The 22277-nt window shown below is 40.5% G+C and overlaps 1 long non-coding RNA gene across 1 annotated transcript in view; it reads right to left on the reverse strand.

Annotated features, from left to right (window-relative positions):
- Window positions 1-7065: 7065 nt before the first annotated feature.
- Window positions 7066-22277, reverse strand: part of LOC146855330 (uncharacterized) — a 738491-nt gene continuing 723279 nt past the window's right edge. Inside the window, exons 2-3 of the long non-coding RNA XR_014980813.1 lie at window positions 8320-8472; window positions 7066-7759 (exon numbers count right to left, since the gene is read on the reverse strand). This is a non-coding gene — a long non-coding RNA (uncharacterized LOC146855330). The remainder of the gene's footprint in view (window positions 7760-8319; window positions 8473-22277) is intronic.

The following is a 22277-nucleotide window of genomic DNA, read 5'->3' on the forward strand; positions in this document are numbered from 1 at the left end:
CTTTCTTTGCAGGTCACCTGATATCTGATTATGGTCAGATTTCAAAACTACATAGGTATAAACAGAGTGTTTTTAGAAACGTGTTTCAACTTTGTAGCTTCTTGCAGACCTCCTCAGTCTGCATATTGAGACTTAGTTAAACTTACCTTCCCAGTAATAGGAATAAAAAATGGTATACATTTTTTTCAGATTTTCATTGCAATCTAAATTGATATAAATTGCTTATTTTAAAATTTGGATCTGTGAAAGAAAAGAAAAAAAAATTATAACATGTAATAATACATTTTTTACAACACAGCACAGTAAATTGTTTGCCTTTTTTGCTGTTCTCAGAATATATTGATTTCAATCGTACTCATCACTTAACAGCGGGCAAAAAAAAACAATCAGAAAGATTGTTAAAAAAAAACCAACATGCTATTCTCAGTAAAGTACCAGAAAATACAAATCACACAAAATGTTATAACTTTAACTTATAAAAACTGTTAATATTGCCGCTTTAAAATATTCACCGAATCAATGACCCCCAAAAAGTCCATAATTCAAAAATATACCTTTCCTTGAGGCCAAATGGTATTTTTGCACTCCTTCTTTATGTAAATTGTCCAATGGTAGTCCTATTAAATTATAATAATAAATTCTTCAGAGAATGAATTATCTTCCTAAAACTTTGACTTTAAAAATATTAGGTAGGAATTTTGTAATTCCCTAGGCAAACGTTGTTTAAAAACCAACTGAGAATCATTACAAAGTGTCCAGCCTTTGTCACATTTTAGATAGGCAGTGTAATGTCCAGATGTGGTGGAAGGACCATGATGAAAAATTATAGCAATTGCTACAAAAGTCCTTCCTGATATTGATAGTTGTGTTGCTACAAATTGCTTTATTAAAGTATCCAATTTTCTTCCGTCAGCTGTACAACGTTGCATCATTAAAATTATGTCTTTTCCATATTTTGTTAACCTCTTCGATGCCGATGACGGAACGGTTCCGTCATGCACGCCGGTTGGGCTGTGCTTATGACGGAACCGTTCCGTCATGGCCCCGCCCGCGCTCAGATCTTTCAGCACTGCGCGGGAATCCGCGCAGCGCTGAAGAGGTTAAGAATAATGTGGATAACATTTCTGATTTACATTGGCTACACTCCATGTTTTGATTTGCACCTTTAACTAATTTATTGAAAGACACTGATTTACAGTCTGGTAATGTTAAATACAGAAATCTCTCAGTGTCTACATTGGTGCTACATGTATACATGCAATTTTCACAATCATGTTCCCATTTGTAAGAAAGGCCAAAAATATTTTCTATTTCTACACCTTCATTTTCAAAAATGGTAAGCATATACATTAAAAATTCCTGAGCATCTTGTTGGATATTTTGTGAAAATTGTGTAGAACCAGAACACACATCCAAAACACTATGAACATCTGAAACAGATTGTATTTTACTTGTATGTGTTGTCAATTTTTCATAAACAGAATGCAACAGAGAACAAAATCTTTTTTGCCGATTCTGCATAATTTGTTCTCGCAAACCTTCCAGATAAAAAACAACATTGACCACTACATTAGCATAGCAGTTGACACCTGAACTATTTTCAAACTGATAACAGCAATCTCTTCAACAGTGTCCAATTTCTTTTTCCCTGATATCACAACATTTTCTTGTTCTTTTCCCTTCTTGACATCTTCAGTACAGATATTCTCTAACCTTCTTTTTCGACCAACCACACGCTTTTCAAATACAGGATATTGACCTAAATTGGGAGCATACACCCTTCTTAACCTATTATACTCTTTTACAGAGTTTGCATCTGCAGTAACCTTCGTCTCATCAAAATCAATCAAAAACAAACCAGATAATGTTCTGACTCGTGACAAAGCAACATATGCCATACCCTCTTTAAATACGGTAGATCCAATGTTCACCAATGCACTGTCTACACTTAATCCTTGAGATTTATGAATAGTCACTGCGTATGCCAGAGAAAATGGAAATTGTTTCCTATGGAGATATAAATCTTTAACAAGCAAAAAACTAACTGAACAACGACCAATTTCTTTAACTTCATCAATCTGATCAAATGTAATTTTTAAAAATTCAATTCCTTCTTTTTTCTGATAATTCACAAAATCCACCACTTTACCCATTGCACCATTAACTAAACCTTTCTCTACATCCAAATTACGCCTTAAAATTATCCGACAGTTTACACACGCATATAGTGTCTTTTCTAAACCAGCAGTTTTAGATATTTTTTTTCTAAACCATCCAGTTTTGATCTCAACTTTCCCGTCAAAATAATAGTGATTCCTTCATGCTGTATTTTACCGATGGCTTCCATTTTTACAATTTCTTCATTTTCCAGTTTCAATAGTTCTTCATTGAATATGGAACACTCGCGCAGTGTTGGCATTAAACAAATCACTGATTTATTTTTAGCAATTTCCACGTACACTTTTGCAGGAACTGCATTTTCATTTGGAAAGACATTGCAAAGTAATCGACCCTCCAAAGCTTGTTTGCCTTGTTTTGAAAGAATTCCAATTCTTATATCTTGAAGAATACTTCCATATTCAGCATCATTTGCCTGTCGCATATTTGTTGTCAGTTCTTTGTATTCAAAATGAGTCCAAATGTTCACATTACCAACACTGCCAAGAGACTTTCTGGTATCTTCATGGACTAGTGTTTTAAATACCGGCTGTCCTTTTACCGGAGTCAGTTGCAGTAGTTCTCCAAAAACTATGACGTGTTTTCCTCCAAATAACACCTCATACTCTGTTTTAAGAATTTGCTGCAGTCTTAAATGCACAAAGGCAAGCATCAAATTTGAGACCATGCTCACCTCATCAATAATGAGAAGTTTCATTTTCTTCAGGACTCTTGAAACTTCACAACAAGCTTCTCCAGATAGCTTGTGGTATTCCAATTTGTTCTCATGGTCTACTGGCAGCATTAGTAAACAATGTAAAGTAATTCCTTTAATGTTATGTGCTGCCAACCCAGTTGGAGCAGTGACAACACAAGACAAATGCGAATCAGTTGTTTTCTGCAGATAACTTGTAATTACTTTAATTAAGAAACTTTTTCCTGTTCCAGCTTGACCACTCACATACATTTGGATAGGTTGAAATGATGTACATGAGCACCCTCTCTTTTCATGAAGTAATCCATGGTCAATCTGCTCTTTCACTTGCTCATATATTTGTTTCTGTTCAACATTTAGTTGTTCTTCCAAGTTTCCTAACTGTATTGCATCTTCTTGAGCTTGATACATTGCTGTTTCCACCTCATTCATTACAATCGCTGCTTCATTTTCAACAATTGGTTGTCCTAGTGGATCTTGACTCAGTGCAGCAGAACTTTGACTCTCTTGAGAACTGTCTCTAGCAATCTCAGCTGCAATTGTAGCTTCTTGATCAATTTCATCATTCAATATTGTGACATTATTTGCGAAAGCACTGCATTGTATGCTATCTTTAGAAGCATTAAATGAATCTTCATAGCTGGGACAATCTCCAAGTAATTCCAGTTCTGAACGCCATGGTTTGAACATTTGCAAAAGGGCTAAATAGTAAAATTCCCTTTTGTCAGCAGTGTCGCAACTCAGTTTCCTGTGATTAAATAAATTTCCTTTCCTTTGTTTCACCAGACATCCTTCGGAACCAATCACTGCATATTTTCCATCATTGATGTTCTCTGTAGTATTCCGTTTAAAAGTGTAGTTTTGCAGCACTTCATAGAGACACATGTTCTCAAGATGATGACTTCTATTTGGGTAGTATGTGTCCAACATATTCGTTTTCAAAATATCTGTACTTTCTGGTTCATTTTCTGCTAAATATTCAATTTCTTGAACAGATTTCAGTACACGATTTCGCATTCCTGCAAGACCTAGACTCACCCAAATGATTCTTCTACTTTTGGAAAATAGACTTGCAGATGATAACCAATCTGAACATTCATATGCTCCAATTTCACGATGCGATAACATCTTCAAACTGTATAATTTCTTACTTAGAGTCTTCTCGTGAGAAATCTCTTCCCACATTTCTTTCAATTCAGTCTTTTCTGATTTAGTAATGTAAGACGTTACATATCGAGCACCAGCAATGGATTTGTCCGCAACATACTGAATATCCATGTTAGCGTTCCACATGGATAAAATAACTGGATTGTAGTCATTTATGTATTTCGACTCTTCGCTTCTTCTTAAGTTGTAGGTGTTTTTCGGAGACTTTCTTGTGATGGTATGTCGCATAGCTGACATAAAACTGTTCACTCTTCCTTTGGATAATACAGGACGTGGAAATCCAAAACGACATTTGGTACAGAACTTATCCTTTGACTTGTACTTTTGTCGACAGTATTTTCCACACCTGTGGCTTTGAAATCGTAAGACTTGTTGTTTTAAGTTCTTATCTTCTCTACTATTGGGAAGAGCACATGTAGCATAATCTTCAATGAAAGACAAAACAGTTTCATCTGAATCTGTTCCAAATTTGGGGGCATCCTTGATCCATAACAACATATGTATGTGGGGAGCACCTCTTGCTTGATACTCCTTTCGCCAAAAGAAATCCACAACTTCTCCAAGAGGAGGATTCTTTTTTTTGCAGATGAAAGACATCATAGCTTCAAATCTATGATTGAAATATCTGCATACATTGACAGGATCCAAAGAGCACAATTCTCCAGGTGTCTTGTATTCAATATTTTTTATATTGAAATTTGCTTCTCGAAGAAATTCAAGTAAATCATCCCAAGCATACTCAGCACAGCTTAGTGTAACAAACCATGTAGGAGTGCCCAAGTTCCGTAGCATACATTTCAGTTCTCCATGTCGACGGTACCAATATTCATTAGTCCCACACTGACATGCCATCAGATTAATCAACTGAGATTCTAAATGATCATCTCTCTGATGCACTTTATCCATAAAATCCTTTGCAGTTACATTTTGAAGATGCATTCCAGTTTTTAAAATGTGATTTACTGCATATGAAAGTCCAGACAAGTCACTTTCAAACAGAAGATGAAACATATAAGGGATACATTGTCGAAATCTTGGATCTTCTGCATATAATCCTGTTCAGATGCAGGAATCTGCACAGGACGTTCATCATATCATCCACCTTTTCCTGTTGGAAACAACTGCGGGAAACAACGAGCTTCCAAGCTCTCTTCCCATACACTCATGGGACTTCCTGTTGCTTTTTTCACTTGAAACAACTCAATTGTATTCCCCATCACCTCTTTGGAATGAAGTGGATGTACACTATAATGTTCATAGATTTCTTCACATCTGGACATGTCCACCTTTTCTATTTGTCCACTTAATGTTTCAGTATCTTCTGCTAAATCTATTTCTTCTTCTCCTACAAACACATTTCTATAGTACTCATTATTTTTTAACAGATACAATGATGCCTTTTGCACTTTTCTAACATCCACTAACTCTTGCCAAATTTTCTTATTCTTAGTAGGAACACCATTAACTAGAATGACTAGTGGCTCATGGTCTACACCAATAGTTTCAATATTTTTCCTTAAATCTAACGGTAAATACACAACTCTTCCTTTCAATCCTCTTTGCAACTCTGATGGAGGTAATTTACCTGTTTTGGGCTCCATACAAACAATAGCCTGAAATGGGTGAACACATTGTATGAGAATAGACTCATACGTATTTAAATCTATCAGCTCTGGTGGAATAGCAACCAACTCTAGATTATTATGAACAGCACTAGCAGGCATTTTATTCTCATCTAATTTGTTATACCAATATTTGCAAATATGCTGCTCAGATCCCAAATCAAAACAATCCTCTACCAACAAATAAGTTGCAAATTCCATCCACTTATCATTATCTTGTATTTCACTTTTTAAATACAGATTGACACACCTAGTCTGATTTTTATAGTGACTTTCCCGACAACAAATACAAGAAACATTTGGTCTTTCACCTGAAATGACCTTAAACTTTGTGATTTCATCCTCAAATTTTTCTGTAATTACGGGTTGTACATTGTCTTCAACATTTTGTTCTACTAATGTGTCAGTTTCTTCACTCTCTTGCTGAGGACCAAAGTAACAAAACTCAATATCATCACAGACCTGCTTCACATTTGATACTGTCCCACGCAAAAGAGCACTGTTCAACTCACTTAACTTTAGTGTTGGACTTTTTGCATAATACAACCTTCGCACTAACTTCCGCATTTGAGTATGATGTACTGCCAGCATTCTGAAATGGTGAAAAAACACTTTGACAAACTTTCCTAGAAATACAAGCCAGAGAATGACCTTGCAAACCAGTATGTTTTCTCACTCTGCAAGGGTCTAGTCCTTGCAACAGCTTAATCTTTTGTTTTACACTTTTTTTAGTATAGGCTCGTAAAAAACTACATAATTTTTCAATAGATTCCTGTCGTACACTGCAAATACTACTGCAATCCCAAGTGTACACAGGGTTTTTAGCACGTCTCCCTAAAACTTCATCAGCTTTCACTTCTTCTGCATTTCTTTCAACCATTTTCTCTTTCTCAATTTTTCTCCTACTTTTGGCCTTCATTACATGGATTGGTTTATCTAGTGATCGAATTATGTTTAATACTAAAATGAATAGTTTCCTTTTTACTTCAAAAGCATTTTCCACAATGTTTTCAATACGTTTCTTCTTTTCATAAATTAAAGCTCTCTTTTTATATTTCTTCACATCTTTCAGCAAATTATGCACTACTCTCTTGTAAAATATTTTTTGCGTAATTCCTTATACTGATTTTGCCTTCTTTTACCATACTTTATCTCCTTTGACTGACCATTTGCTTTTCCTCTTATTTTGAATTTTTTTCTTACTTGAAAAATTCTCAGTAGTTCCAGCATTATGTACATTCATTTTTAATAAATTGCTACCAGAAGATTTTTTCCTTTTAGCCACATTATCTTGTACATTCAATACTTGTGGTTGATGTTTCTTCAAGTAATCCTCCTGTCTCTGTTCTTTTCTTTTTCTTTTTTTTCTGGCATGATTTCTCTATTTTAATGTTGAAAAACAGTATCTGTTAAAAAGAATCACAAATAAATGTATATTAATAACTTTCAAATGTATACTATTCTATTACTGTAGAAACACATTTTATATAAAAACTGACTAAGAAACTATAGCCCTGAAGCACAAGTGCAACAATGGTTAAAACACTACATGCATAGTGCATACTACTTTGAAGCAGTTCATGCCCTAAAGCCTACCTCACTAAAAGACTACATGCTAACTGACTGAATGATTACAGTACTATAAGGAGACACTCTGGGTGAGTGACAGGGTGTTTACTAGAAGTGTATGAATACTGACTGGGGAATTGAAGGTGTGAAACACAAGTGTGTAGGTGGTTAGAGGACTGCATGCATAGTGGATAGGCGTTTGAAGCAGTCCATGTGCTAAGGCCTGGCTCACTGCATGAGTACTTGGGTACTGACTGAATGATTAGAGTACAGCAAGGAGAGTGCCTGGGTGAATTAATAAGTGGTTGGCTTTTGGCGCAGTAAATGGATTAGTACTTGGAACTGAATGGGTCACCAGAGGAGTGCAAAGGGAGTGACGGGATGTTTGCTGGACTGTATGGATACTGACTAGGGAATTGAAGGGGTGAAAGACAAGTGTGTAGGTGGTTAGAGGACTGCATGCATAGTGGATAGGGGTTTGAAGCAGTCCATGTGCTAAGGCCTGGGTCGCTGAATGAGTACTTGGGTACTGACTGAATGATTACAGTACTGCAATGAGAGTGCATGGGTGAATTGATAAGTGTTTGGGTTTTGGCACAGTGAATGGATTAGTACATGGTACTGAATGAGCCACTAGAGAAGTGCAAGGGGAGTGACAGGGTGTTTTCTGGAGTGTATATATACTGACTGGGAAATTGAAGGTGTGAAAGACAAGTATGTAGGTGGTTAGAAGACTGCATGCATACTGGATAGGCGTTTGAAGCAGTCCATGTGCTAAGATCTGGCTCAGTGCATGAATACTTGGGCACTGACTGAATGATTAGAGTACTGCAAGGAGAGTGCCTTGGTGAATTTATAAGTGTTTGGGTTTTGGCACAGTGAATGGATTAGTACGTGGTGCTGAATGAGTCACTAGAGGAGTACAAAAGGAGTGACAGGGTGTTTGCTGGAAGTGAATGAATACTGACTGGGGAATTGGAGATGTGAAAAACAACTGTGTAGGTGGTTAGAGGACTGCATGCATAGTGAATAGGGGTTTGAAGCAGTCTATGTGCTAAGGCCTGTGTCGCTGCATGACTACTTGGATACTGACTGAATGATTAGAGTACAGCAAGGAGAGTGCATGAGTGAATTTATAAGTGGTTGGCTTTTGGCACAGTGAATGGATTAGTACTTGGTACTGAATGGGTCCCTAGAGGAGTGCAAAGGGAGTGGCAGGATGTTTGCTGGACTGTATGGATACTGACTAGGGAATTGAAGGTGTGAAAGACAAGTGTGTAAGTGGTTAGAGGACTGCATGCATAGTGGATAGGGGTTTGAAGCAGTCCATGTGCTAAGGCGTGGGTCGCTGAATGGGTACTTGGGTAGTGACTGAATGATTACAGTTCTGCAAGGAGAGTGCATGGGTGAATTTATAAGTGTTTGGGTTTTGGCGCAGTGAATGGATTAGTACATGGTACTGAATGGGTCACTAGAGAAGTGCAAGTGAAGTGACAGGGTGTTTGCTGGAGTGTATATATACTGACTGGGGAATTGAAGGTGTGAAAGACAATTGTGTTGGTAGTTAGAGGCCTCCATGCATAGTGGAAACACGTTTGAATCAATCTATGTGCAAAGGCCTGTCTCACTCCATTAGTGCTTGGGTACTGACTGAATGATTATACTATTGCAAGAAGATTGCCTGGGTGAATATATAAGTGTTTCAGTTTTGGCGCACTGAATGCATTACTACATGGTGCTGAATGGGTCACTGGAACAGTGCAAGGGGAGTGACAGAATGTTTGCTGGAAGTACATGGATACTGACTGGGGAATTGAAGCTGTTAAAGACAAGTGTATAGTATGTTAGAAGACTGCATGCATACTGCACAGACATTTGAAGCAGTCTATGTGGTAATGCATGGTTCACAACATGAGTACTTGGAAACTAACTAAATCATCAGACTACTGCTAAGACAGTGCCTGAGTAAAACTTTTACAGTTTCAGTTCTGGCGCAGTGAAGAGAATAGTACATGGTACTGAATCAGTCACATGGATGAGTGCAAGATGACTGACAAGATGTTTATTGAAATATATAGATACTGACTAGTTAATTAAAGAAGTGAAAGACAAGTGTGTAGGCGACTAGAAGCCTGCATGCATACTGTATAGGGTTTAAATCAGTCCATGTTGAAAGGCCTGGCTCACACCATGAGTACTTAGACACTGACTGAATTATTAAAGTACTGCAAAGAGAGTGCCTGGGAGAATTTATAAGTGATTGGTTTTTGCACAGTGAATGGATTAGTACATGGTGCTGAACGGGTCATTAGAGGAGTACATGGGGAGTGACAGGGTGTTTGCTTGAAGTGTATGGATACTGACTGTGGAATTAAAGGTATGAAAGAGAACTATGTAGATGGTTAGAGAACTGCATGCATAGTAGATAAGCATTTGAATCAATGCATGTGCAAAGGCCTGCCTCACTCCATTACTACTTGAATATTAACTGAATGTTTACAGTATTGCAAGGACAGTTCCTCGGTGAATACATAAGGAATGACTAACTTCTCTGAGACCTGCCTGCTTGCCACAAACACTTACTTGCCGTGAGGGGAACGGCCCTTCCAGTTGGGTGCTTCTTTGCTTCTTTTCTTCGTTCTGCCTGTGGTCGCCTCCACCGCCGCCGTGAGGGGAACGGCATATCCGCACTCAATTTCCCAGCATCCCTGGTGAGCGGCGCTTGCGGTGACGACACCTGGCAGCGCCGGATTACTACTTAGGCCGCCAGGTGTCACCGCAGCGCGGGACGCTTCTCTGAGACCTGCCTGCTTGCCACAAATACTTACTTGCCGTGAGGGGAACGGCCCTTCCAGTTGGGTGCCTCTTTGCTTCTTTTCTTCGTTCTGCCTGTGGTCGCCTCCACCGCCGCCGTGAGGGGAACAGCATATCCGCACTCAATTTCCCAGCATCCCTGGTGAGCGGTGCTTGCGGTGACGACACCTGGCAGCGCCGGATTACTACTTAGGCCGCCAGGTGTCACCGCAGCGCGGGACGCTTCTCTGAGACCTGCCTGCTTGCCACAAACACTTACTTGCCGTGAGGGGAACGGCCCTTCCAGTTGGGTGCCTCTTTGCTTCTTTTCTTCGTTCTGCCTGTGGTCGCCTCCACCGCCGCCGTGAGGGGAACGGCATATCCGCACTCAATTTCCCAGCATCCCTGGTGAGCGGTGCTTGCGGTGACGACACCTGGCAGCGCCGGATTACTACTTAGGCCGCCAGGTGTCACCGCAGCACGGGACGCTTCTCTGAGACCTGCCTGCTTGCCACAAACACTTACTTGCTGTGAGGGGAACGGCCCTTCCAGTTGGGTGCCTCTTTGCTTCTTTTCTTCGTTCTGCCTGTGGTCGCCTCCACCGCCGCCGTGAGAGGAACGGCATATCCGCACTCAATTTCCCAGCATCCCTGGTGAGCGGCGCTTGCGGTGATGACACCTGGCAGCGCCGGATTACTACTTAGGCCGCCAGGTGTCACCGCAGCGCGGGACGCTTCTCTGAGGCCTGCCTGCTTGCCACAAACACTTACTTACTGTGAGGGGAACGGCCCTTCCAGTTGGGTGCCTCTTTGCTTCTTTTCTTCGTTCTGCCTGTGGTCGCCTCCACCGCCGCCGTGAGGGGAACGGCATATCCGCACTCAATTTCCCAGCATCCCTGGTGAGCGGCGCTTGCGGTGACGACACCTGGCAGCGCCGGATTACTACTTAGGCTGCCAGGTGTCACCGCAGCGCGGGACGCGTGCGGGCAGCGCCCGGGCGAAGCCCGGGCCAAGGGCGGGCCCGTCCTTGCCCGTCACTGACAGGAGCAGACTGGACTGGGCAACCCCCCTAAGGACGTATCCCTAGCACATGCCTTCAGGTATTGTTGAAATTGCCCATATCTTCTTGCATGTTGGAGAGTGTTGTGATAGGGAAATAGTGTGGTAATTAAATAGTTTATCGACCTCATACTTCCTGTATATTCTCGCTTGACCTGCGAAGCCCATAGCGCCATAATTTGTTATCGTGTGTTTTTGCTACCACCATGCCAGCTAAAGATACGAAAGGGAAAGCGTCTAACACACAATATTCTGGAACTATGGACCAATTTATCACTAAGGTCAATTGCGTTATTGATCAGGAAATTACGCTGCTGGAACGCCGCATATCACAGGATCTCGCGGCGGCCAGGAGGTCTTCGATGGGCCACATTGCCAATGTTTGTACCCCTGTCCAACAAACTACTAAAAGCCCTGTTACCCCATGCTCTGATATTGACATTTCGACTCTGGACTTGTTACCTAGTGGAATAGTTGCTGTATCAATGGTTGAAGAGTCCATGGTCTCTGAATCATTGCTGAGCTCACCTCGCCCATTACCATCCACACACAACGTAATCCCAGAGCCATGCACTAGACAACTGCATGATAGGCACCTTGGGGCTGTCCCCAAAACCAAACAAGGGCGTATCCCCACAAATGGTGGGAAGGCCAAGAAAGGCAGCAAAAAAATAAAGCCTGTGAACCATCCGAGAAATTCCAGAATGCTTAATGCCCACTTGGAGCAGCATACATTGGTTGCACCTGTAAATAAAGATGCACCCTTAGTTCTTCCATCACCTGTTATGCAGGATGCAAGTGGGGGGACAAATGCCATAGTTAGGGACGAGGGAATGTGCCCTGATCTGTCTAACATTTATGATGCAATTAGATCTCTCCTCCGTCCCATAGAGGACAGAATATATAAGATTGAACATCACTTATCTAGGATCGAACAAGGGCTCCGGGGTTATATCGATTCTAGAAGTAATACTGACCAACCTGGGGTCCCCAAATCGCTGGATAGCACCAGAGTAGAAACTGCATTGGCTGCTTCCCAAAACCTGCCAAGATTGCCCCCAACTCACCAGGACCTAACCGTAATTAAGAAGTCTATAGTTGTACCCGATAATGAGCAATCACCCCAATGTAATGTACTCCAACATAAATATGATGCTAGGCCTTCTACATCCGAGACACCTAGGGGAAAAAACATTCCAAATGTACCTCCTGAAGCTGCCCCATTAGTTGTCATCTTAACAGGGGTTCCCGTATTGGGTAAACACGAGGTTGAATCCCCCACAACCTTGAGAAACAGGGTTGTGCACTGGCTTAATAAAAACAGACCACTCCCATTGCACAAAGCCTGCAAGATAATCATGGTTAGGAGGGTGCCATGGGTTGGCCATTTGGCAAAAAACATAGGGGGGGATTGTATTCTAATCAACTTTGATGACCCAAACATAGTTGATCATATTTGTAATTGGAATGATTCTAAAATAGGTGTATCTATTAAGGCCTTTCCTTTGACTTATTTCTATCCTCCTGGCCACTTTGCCACAAAATCGGATGGATGGAAAATTGTGCATAGGAATGGGAGGGGCCTGCCACAAGGGCGTTGGCCTAGACCCCCTTTTTCCTTGGATCCTATTTCTTTGCAAAATCGGTTTAGCAGTCTAGAGACTGTTGACTGACTGAGGGGCGGAGGAATGACATCAAGTAATTCTCTGCTCTCCCTAGGTTGCTGTTTACCCGATAATACATCCATCTCTTTGAGGGTAATAGATGCCCATAAAAGTTGTATTACTAATAGGGAAGTATTACCGGGGGTTAGATCGAGCGCCATATATGGTAAACCATATGTGGTGAAGTCAACTGTAGTACTCCCGAGGACATTAGTGGAAGAACAAAACATCTCTGAGGAAGGTGTGGTTAAACCAACAACTAGTCGAACAACACCTAAAAACGCTATATTACCAGAGGCAGGACTTAACATCATGACCTGGAATATAGCTGGCCTTAGTGTAAAGTTAAATACCCCTTTTTGGAATGATTTTATTGCACAAGGGTTCGACATTATATGTCTCCAAGAGACTTGGTATAAAGAACCTATTTATGTGGAAGGTTATACATCACACTGGGTATTGGCTGCGAACTCGGCAGCAGGAAGGGCGAAAGGTGGCCTCCTAATTTTAATATCAACCAAGTTAATTAAGTTTAAGCCTAACACTTATTATGAGGTGGCCCCTTACGCTCAGTTATTACGTTTAGAGCATGCCACAGGCAAGGACTTAATCATTATTAATTATTACAACAATACCTTTGATGCACGCAGGGGTCCCATCGTGCATGAAATAGGGAGAGAGATAGATAAGATGCTGGCCTGCTCTAGGAACCAACCGATTTTATTATGGGCAGGAGATTTTAATATACAGGCTTGTCCATATGCAAACCAAAGGACATGCGGCTTCTTGGGGGAAATAGACGATAATGTTAGTCTTCCACATACCCACTTCCCCCACGACGATTATGGAACCGCACTTAATAATTTGATAGCTAAATTGGACCTAGAGTTACCCGACTGCTCCTTGAAAAAGGGCAATGTTAAATGCCCAACTTTCAAAGGTAGGGGTGCCCACTCTAACATTGACCACATTCTCGCCTCCTGCAATACTGCGTATATTGATCTATGGATAACAGAGCAAGCAGTAAGCGATCATAACAGTATCTCTGTAACATTACTGATGTGGGGAAATGTACATTCAGACCCCATCAGTTTTGTTAGAGATATAATTGCAGAGAGACCAAATGGGGTGAGAATCAAGTGGGCAAATGTTAATTCTGTTAAACTCCTGGGAGAAGTTATAACTAAATGTATAACAGAAATTGACTACTGCCTAAGTAACGAGATAGTACCTGCCATACTGCTTTCCAAATTTTATAAAATTAATACCGTTATTGAAGGCTTATTGACAGGTAGGAGTAGGCCATCGAAAACCAGGCCAGTCGGTTGGTTTGACAAGAATTGTATACAGGCCTTGTCGAAATTAAAAACTGCCCTGGCCACTAAACCTAGGGATAACACTCTTATTAAAATTGAACGTCATAAATATAAGATTTCCTTGGAAGTCCGGAAAAAAGAAATACAGGAGGAGTTATGGCATAAACTCATTTTAGCTGCTAACACAACTAACAATGGTTTATTTTGGGAGACAATTAACTGCCCTTCCTTAAGAATGATACCATTCCCGAACTAACGTCACATGTAAACTGCAACGACTGGATTGACCATTTTACTAATATTTTTAACCCTGATAGGCTGGTTTTAGATTTTTTAGCAAATCACAACTCTCTATGGCTATCGTCACCTTTATCCATTAGTCTGGATGAGGTTTCTTTGGGGCTGTCAAAAAGTAGAGGGGGTAAAGCCCCGGGCCCGGATGGTGTTCCCGTAGACCTGTACAAACAGGAGATGAACTTATGGGCACCAATTTTAACCCGTATTTTTAACGCTGACATAGAAGGCAACCTTCCTTCGACCTGGGGACAATCTATTATTGTACCCTTATTCAAGAAGGGGTCCAGGTCCGAGGCACGGAACTATCGCCCTATCTCCCTCCTGGACTCATCAATCAAAATTCTGAGTAGAATACTCCTTAACAGACTGGAGATATGGGCAGAGGAAAATACTATTCTATCACCAGTCCAGTATGGGTTCAGGAAGGGAATGGGTACGATGGAGCAGTGCCTGAACCTCGACCTCATCATAAATAAATATGTTACGGTCAAAAAAGGGAACCTGTTTCTATGTTTCGCTGATCTCAGCAGCGCTTTTGATCTGGTCAAACATTCTATTTTATGGCCCATACTTTTGGAAATGGGTGCACCAAAAGATATTGTACATTTCTTGGCCAGACTATATGAAAGGCTTTCTTGTAAAGTGCGTTTTGGCCACGATGGGGAATCCACTCCTTTTTTTAGAGTGACTAGAGGCATCAGGCAGGGTTGTGTTTTGGCCCCCTTGCTTTTTTCTTTATTTGTTAATCAAATTGATACAACCCTTAGACAAGTTCCTGCTCATGCCCCTCGAGTAGATGGCGATCCCATCCCAATACTGCTATATGCGGATGACGCCGTCCTCCTGTCACGTACCCAAATTGGCCTCCAACGCTTAATTAGCAGCTTCTGCAGGTTTATTGACAGCAGGAAACTGCTAATTAATAAAGAAAAAACATATGTTATGACCTGCGGGAAGAAGATAGGGGTTAAAAGGACTTTCTTCCTGGATGAGGCTAAAATTCAATCCGTTAGTAGTTTCTGTTATCTTGGTGTTACATTCTCTGGTGATGGGAGATGGGATAACGAATGTGAAAATGTGCGCCTTAAAATGGTAAAGAATACCAATGGTGTATTTAGATTTGCCTCTAAGCTTGGGAATAGTGGAATCAGGGATATGATTTCGATTTACAAAGCCAGATGTTTATCATCCGCTTTGTATGGGGCTGGCGTGTGGGGTCACTATTAGGCCTGGGCAAAAATTTCGTTCCGTTCGCGGAAATTGCGATAATTTGACATTTTTGCGTTCCGCGGAGAGCGCGAAAATGTCAAAAATTCCGGTTTCCGCAGCTTGGCGATAATTTGTTTCTTGCTCGCGCTGTAAAATGATACATTCTCGCGCGCGCGCGATCGCCTTACCTGAATCCCTGCGTTCGCCGACAAGTTTTCTTGATCCGGTCGCGTTCTCCATGAGATGTTGTATTGTTTTTAGCCATTTGCGCTGTCTCGCGACAGTTCGCGCCCGCAGTGACGTCATGCGTCGCGCGATCACGTCTTTCTTCTCGCGATCATGCACCGCGAGAACAACTCAAAACAAGATGGCCGCGCCCGCAAGCAACCACATGGGTAAGTTGGCGACCCGCAACCATGCAGAAAATCTCGCGAACATGCCGGAAAAAAACTTCCGCATCTTCGCGATATTTCTGCTTGTTTGCGATAATTTTAAACATTCTCGCGATAATTTGCGAAGGTTAATTCCGCAAATTCCGCCCACCCCTAGTCACTATACCCTTTGTGGTAACCGTATCCAACTCGACGAAAACTCATTTTTGAGGCGTCTTTTGAGTGCCCCTGCATCAGCCTCTACAGAGCTAATCCATAGAGAGGTGGGTTTAGACTATATTAAAGATCTTGTAGTTCTTCGTCCATTGGCTTTATGGCGATCCATCTGGTCTAAAACCGAAACCATATTTACCCAAAAAGTAATTAGAGACTGTCTAAGGCTGGACCATTGTTTTCATATCCCCTGGCTCAGACATATTCATCACTGGTATAAGCTCCTTTTTAATTTGGATCCTTTTTTAATACCGGAGGAAGCTGCCAGTATATCCAAATCAGATCTTAAGGTGTCTTTTTTATGTCATTTAAGGCAATCTAGAGATCTTGTCTGCGCCAAACAATGTACCTCTGTTTTTTATTGTGAAAATAACATGAGTGAAGGTTTCCAGCTATACCTAACAGAAGTTACAAGAAGATCTCACCGTTTTGTTCTTACCCGCCTAAGGTTTGGTATAGTACACCACCTTGTGTCCTTCCCCATCACTAGGCAGCACAGTAATACTTTATGCCCCTGTGACGACTTATCCAAACAGAGTTGCTGTCATTTTATGCTGTTTTGTAAATTTTATACGTTTTTAAGACGATATTTTTTAAAACCTATCTTTTTAAAATACAATGTACGGTCAACTAGGACTGCAATGCAGTTAATGTTTAATCTGGAAAGTGCAGATATATGTTTTTATGTAGCTACCTATATCCTAAAGTGTATGAGCGCCAGAAAATCCATTGTTATTTAATTTTTTAGGATTTCTGCATGTTGCACTGTCACTTTACCGAGCATCGTAGTGGTTTCTCCCGCGATACCCTGTATATGTCCCGAAATGCGAATTGCACTTTACATTGCATATTTTGCACATTAATTGGCACGTTAGCCTTTAGGATATGCAAAATTATTGAGTATATTAGAACCATCTTCATCTGTTTCTATACCGATTATCTCATTTTGCATTGGCTCTTTTATGGGGATAGTATCATAATTAACTTGTCTTGTACATAACCATGTAACTGGTCTATACATTTTGCCCTTTTACAGTTTTATTGTATGATTGTTGTATGTTCATATTTTATGTCTGCTATATGGTTGTATAGACAAGCCGAATAAAGCTCTACCTAAACTTTAGAACAGGAAATTTTTCTAAGCAGTTATGCATATTCAAAGAAATGAACTACTCAAATGCTTCTCTCACAGTGGTTACACAAATGCACACAGACTCACAGTGTGATTCTAGACAACAACCACTATCCCTAGGAGTTTACCAAAACTCATTCACTACTGTGGAAGTGGTAAGGGAACTGCACACAATCTACATATTTCAGGACTGCACTTTTGTGTCAAAGCCTGACTCATTTAATCAAAGCATACGCAAAAACTGCCTTCTAATGCTACTAAAACTTGACAACAAGACAGGTTTTAAAACAGTTATCTGTCAGCAAATACACGATGTTACCAAATGCTTCTCTCACAGTGGTTCCCAAATGCACACAGACTCACAGTGTGATTCTAGACAACAACCACTATCCCTAGGAGTTTACCAAAACTCATTCACTACTGTGGAAGTGATAAGGGAACTGCACACAATCTACATATTTCAGGACTGCACTTTTGTGTCAAAGCCTGACTCATTTAATCAAAGCATAAGCAAAGACTGGCTTCTAATGCTACTAAAACTTGACAACAAGACAGGTTTTAAAACAGTTATCTGTCAGCAAATACACGATGTTACAAAATGCTTCTCTCACAGTGGTTCCCAAATGCACACAGACTCACTGTGTGATTCTAAACAAGCAAGACTATCCCTAGCAGCTTACCAAAACTCCTTCACTACTGTGGAAGGTGGAAGGGGACTGCACACAATCTACATATTAAAGTACAGTACATTAGTGTCAAAACATGACTCATTTTATCAATGCATAAGCAAAGACTGGTTTCTAATGCTACTAAAACTTGACAACATGACAGGTTTTAAAAGAGTTATCTGTCAGAAAATACATGATGTTACCAAATGCTTCTCTCACAGTGGTTCCCAAAACCACACACACTCACAGTGTGATTCTAGACAAGCACCACTATTCCAAGGAGTTTACCAAAACTCATTCACTACAGTGGAAGAGGTAAGGGGACTGCACACAAACTACATATTTCAGAACTGCACTTTAGTGTGAAAGCCTGACTCATTTAATCAAAGCATAAGCAAAAACTTCCTTCTAATGCTACTGAAACTTGACAACAAGACAGGTTTACAAACAGTTATCTGTCAGCAAATACATAATGTTACCAAATGCTTCTCTCACAGTGGTTCCCAAATGCACACAGACTCACAGTGTGATTCTAGACAACAACCACTATCCCTAGGAGTTTACCAACACTCATTCACTACTGTGGAAGTGGTAAGGGAACTGCACACAATCTACATATTTCAGAACTGCACTTTAGTATCAAAGACTGACTCATTTAATCAAAGCATAAGCAAAAACAACCTTCTAATGCTAATAAAACTTCACAAGACAGATTTCAAAACAGTAATCTGTCAGCAAATACACAATGTTACCAAATGGTTCTCTAACAATCCTTACCCAAATGCACACAGACTCACAGTGTGATTCTAGACAAGCAACACTATCCCTAGCAGCTTACCAAAACTCATTCACTACTGTGCAAGGGGTAAGGGGACTACACACAATCAACATATTAAAGTACAGCACATTAGTGTCAAAGCATGACTCATTTTATCAATGCATAAGCAAAGACTTGCTTCTAATGCTACTAAAACTTGACAACAAGACAGGTTTTAAAACAGTTATCTGTCAGCAAATACACAATGTTACCAAATGCTTCTCTCACAGTGGTTCCCAAATGCACACAGACTCACTGTGTGATTCTAGACAAACAACACTATCCCTTGCACTATACCAACACACATTTCTTTATCTAGAAGGAGTACTACATTTTAGTGTAGAAACATAACTCATTTCACAAATTCATAAACAATGACTGGTTTCTAATTCTACCAAAATATAAAAACAGCACAGTTATCTGTCTGCAAACACATGAAAAACACAAATGCTTATCACAAAATGGTTTCTACATGCACACACACTGTCAATAAGATTGTAGACAAAAAAGTACTCTCTACACTTTAGCAGGAGAAATAAATTAGTCAGATTAAAGTCAAAATAGTCTACATACATCCCCTCACAATTAAATAACTCACCTTTCAAGTTGTTTTGTAGATTAAGAAGTATATCAGTCACACACCAGATATCAGTCACACACCAGATTTTCTTATACAGAATCTCTGCACTGTGCACCTCTCAGCAAAACCAAAGAATGGCAAAGTTTCCCTCTCATTTTCCACACATATACATGTAAACATCAAATCACATTCCTTCCCACATAAATTCAAAAGCAAACACACATTTCTATTAGTTAAACATGTCAACCCTTTGCAAATGACATAAATTTGAACCCTTCCCCCAATCTGCCTTTTGCCTGTTACCATAGAAACAGGTCATGGAACACTGTACTGAGCACACAGGTCACAAGTTCAACACACAATGTTGCTAATCAAGACAACAAGTGTGCTTTACTTTTCAACATATCAGCTTATCATATATAATGTTCCTTACAATCAGTTTTTGTTAACCAATAAGAATCATGCGTTTAAAAAACAGAAATATACACCCTACCTTTCAGTGTAGAAGGTTGTCAAACAACCAATGATTTATTGTCTTTTTTCAAAACTGCATCTTAGCCACCATTTTAGAAAAATCTTACTTTCCAAACTGCCATTTCATTTACAGAGACCATCTGAGTGCATCCAGACCTCCTTTCAAGATGCTTAGAGTGTGGATTGTGGGACACAGCTCTATTTTCTGGAGCCAAAGGTATGCAGAAAACAAAGGCATTTACAAAGACCTAGGTTTGCCTAATGTAGACATTGAATGGATTGGACAGAGAGGGTTAAAGTGGCACCAATTGATACCATTGGTGAAATCCTTCATGCATATCAAACACGCTGACCTCATAATAGTGCACTGTGGTGGCAATCACCTAGGCACTTTGACTGGGGTAGGTCTGGAAATGCTCATGAAGGACACCTTTGCAGAACTGATTTCACTTTTCCCCAAAACTGCCTTTGTGTATTCTAACATATGCCAAAGGCAGAAATGGAACTGGTCCGATCATTTTTGTCCACAAATTGAGAAAGCTAGGAAACATGTGAATACATCTGTTTCTACTTTTCGCCGAGACTATAGAACGGGGTCCATTTTCAATAACAATCTGCACTTTCAGATGCAAGAGATGTATAGGAGAGATGGAGTACACTTTACTGATGAAGGAAACAGAGTCTTCCTCAACAACTTCAGACTCTGTATAGGTACTTACTTATAAGTACCAAAAACTCTCAATGAACACAATGGCCCTTTTTATAGCCACTCAAGAACAAAACACTTAAGCTTGATGTTTATCTCCCAAAAATGTCAATATTTTTTTCCTTGGATCCGTGCACCCAACGCGTTAGGAACCGCTCACCCAACGTGAGAGAATCCGTGCACCTAACGCAATAGGATGCGCGCACCCTAAAAAGGGAGCCCCAGGGGGTCCTTCTGGGACCCCCTAAGCAGATCTAGAGGGTCAGAATATTTCCACTCTGCCCCCTTTATATGTTTTACACACTTATTCCCCTTGCTTCTTCAGCCTCGCGTCTACCGAGGCAGAAAATGGCCGCCAACAGTTCCTGGTTTCGAATGTAGACAGACACTCGACAGCCAATTAGCATTCACTGTGTGATCGTCAGGGTGCGCGCTCGGTTCGGGGAGGGTGCGCTTACGGTGCGGGTAGGGTGCGCGGATCCTCCCCTGCCATAGATATCACTAACTTTTTTACCCTAATTTTCTCAGCAACTACTGAACAGATTCACACCATTTATACAAAAGGCACGAGTCTGAACTGAGGGCTACCTCTTTGCCAAATTTGGTGTAATTCCGTTCAGCAGTTCGGGCTGTAGCTGCGACAACAGATCCTATGGGAAATTGCATGGGGAAAACGTGTTTTGGGACCCCCCTTTTTTCTTGGCCCCCGCTTGACGAATCACCACGAAACTTTCAGGGTAGGAGCAGAGCGGAGCTGGCCAAAAGTTTGGAAAATTTTACGAGGATTTGTCAATCGACGCCAGACTTATTGGGAATAGAATGTTGCAGATTTCCTATGGAAAATAGGTCCTAACTATAACTATCTACTGGCGACCGCCAGTAGATAATATATATATATATATATGTATATATATATATTATCGCTCCAAGTTCCTCTCTTATTTTCAAAAGGATACCAGCACTCGCGGGGTCGGGTTGCAGCAAATTTAATTTATTTCGAGCGCGCAACTAACGCATTTCGGAATCAATCCTTCGTCAGTGTTTACGTTTGACACTGGAGGCAGCATGTTTTTAAACATCATAGCTTCGGACATTGAGACAAAAGAGGGATGGTGCTCGTAAAAATACAAGCGCCATTTTGTAATGATGCCTGATTTTATACTTATATAAGCACATAACGATTCTTATTGCATGAAATTAATTTTCTTTCACAATAAATTTGTTATTCCTCTGTGTATCGGCTTATTCATTAACAGTAAAAATGTTATTCCACATGTGTTAAAACAGTCATGTATCCTTATACCGTAGATGTAAAAAAGCTATTTAAACGCATGATTCTTCAAATTAATTAATCATATTGTCTAGGTCCCCAGGTGTGCTGTCAACTCTTCCCCACTGTTTAACCCATGGGGGGTCTTTGTTTGGAGGTCAATGATATAACGTGACTCGATTCTCCTTAATTTCAACACCCTATCCTCCCCTCTGATGTTCAATGGGACTCAGTCAATGCTAAAAAACTGTAATAGATCCCTATCACTTTTATTTTTGATAGCAAAGTGCCTAGCAACTGGATAATTTAAATCTTTCTTTGCTATAGCACGCATGTGTTCCAGAACCCTTACTTTCACCCAGTGTATCGTGCTACCTATATACCTGAGGCCACATAGGCACTTCCGGCAATAGACAGCATGAGTGGTTTGGCAGGTCATGAATTTATTAATTATTTTT

This window comes from Triturus cristatus, chromosome 4_1, assembly GCF_964204655.1.
Source record: "Triturus cristatus chromosome 4_1, aTriCri1.1, whole genome shotgun sequence".
Taxonomy (NCBI): domain Eukaryota; kingdom Metazoa; phylum Chordata; class Amphibia; order Caudata; family Salamandridae; genus Triturus; species Triturus cristatus.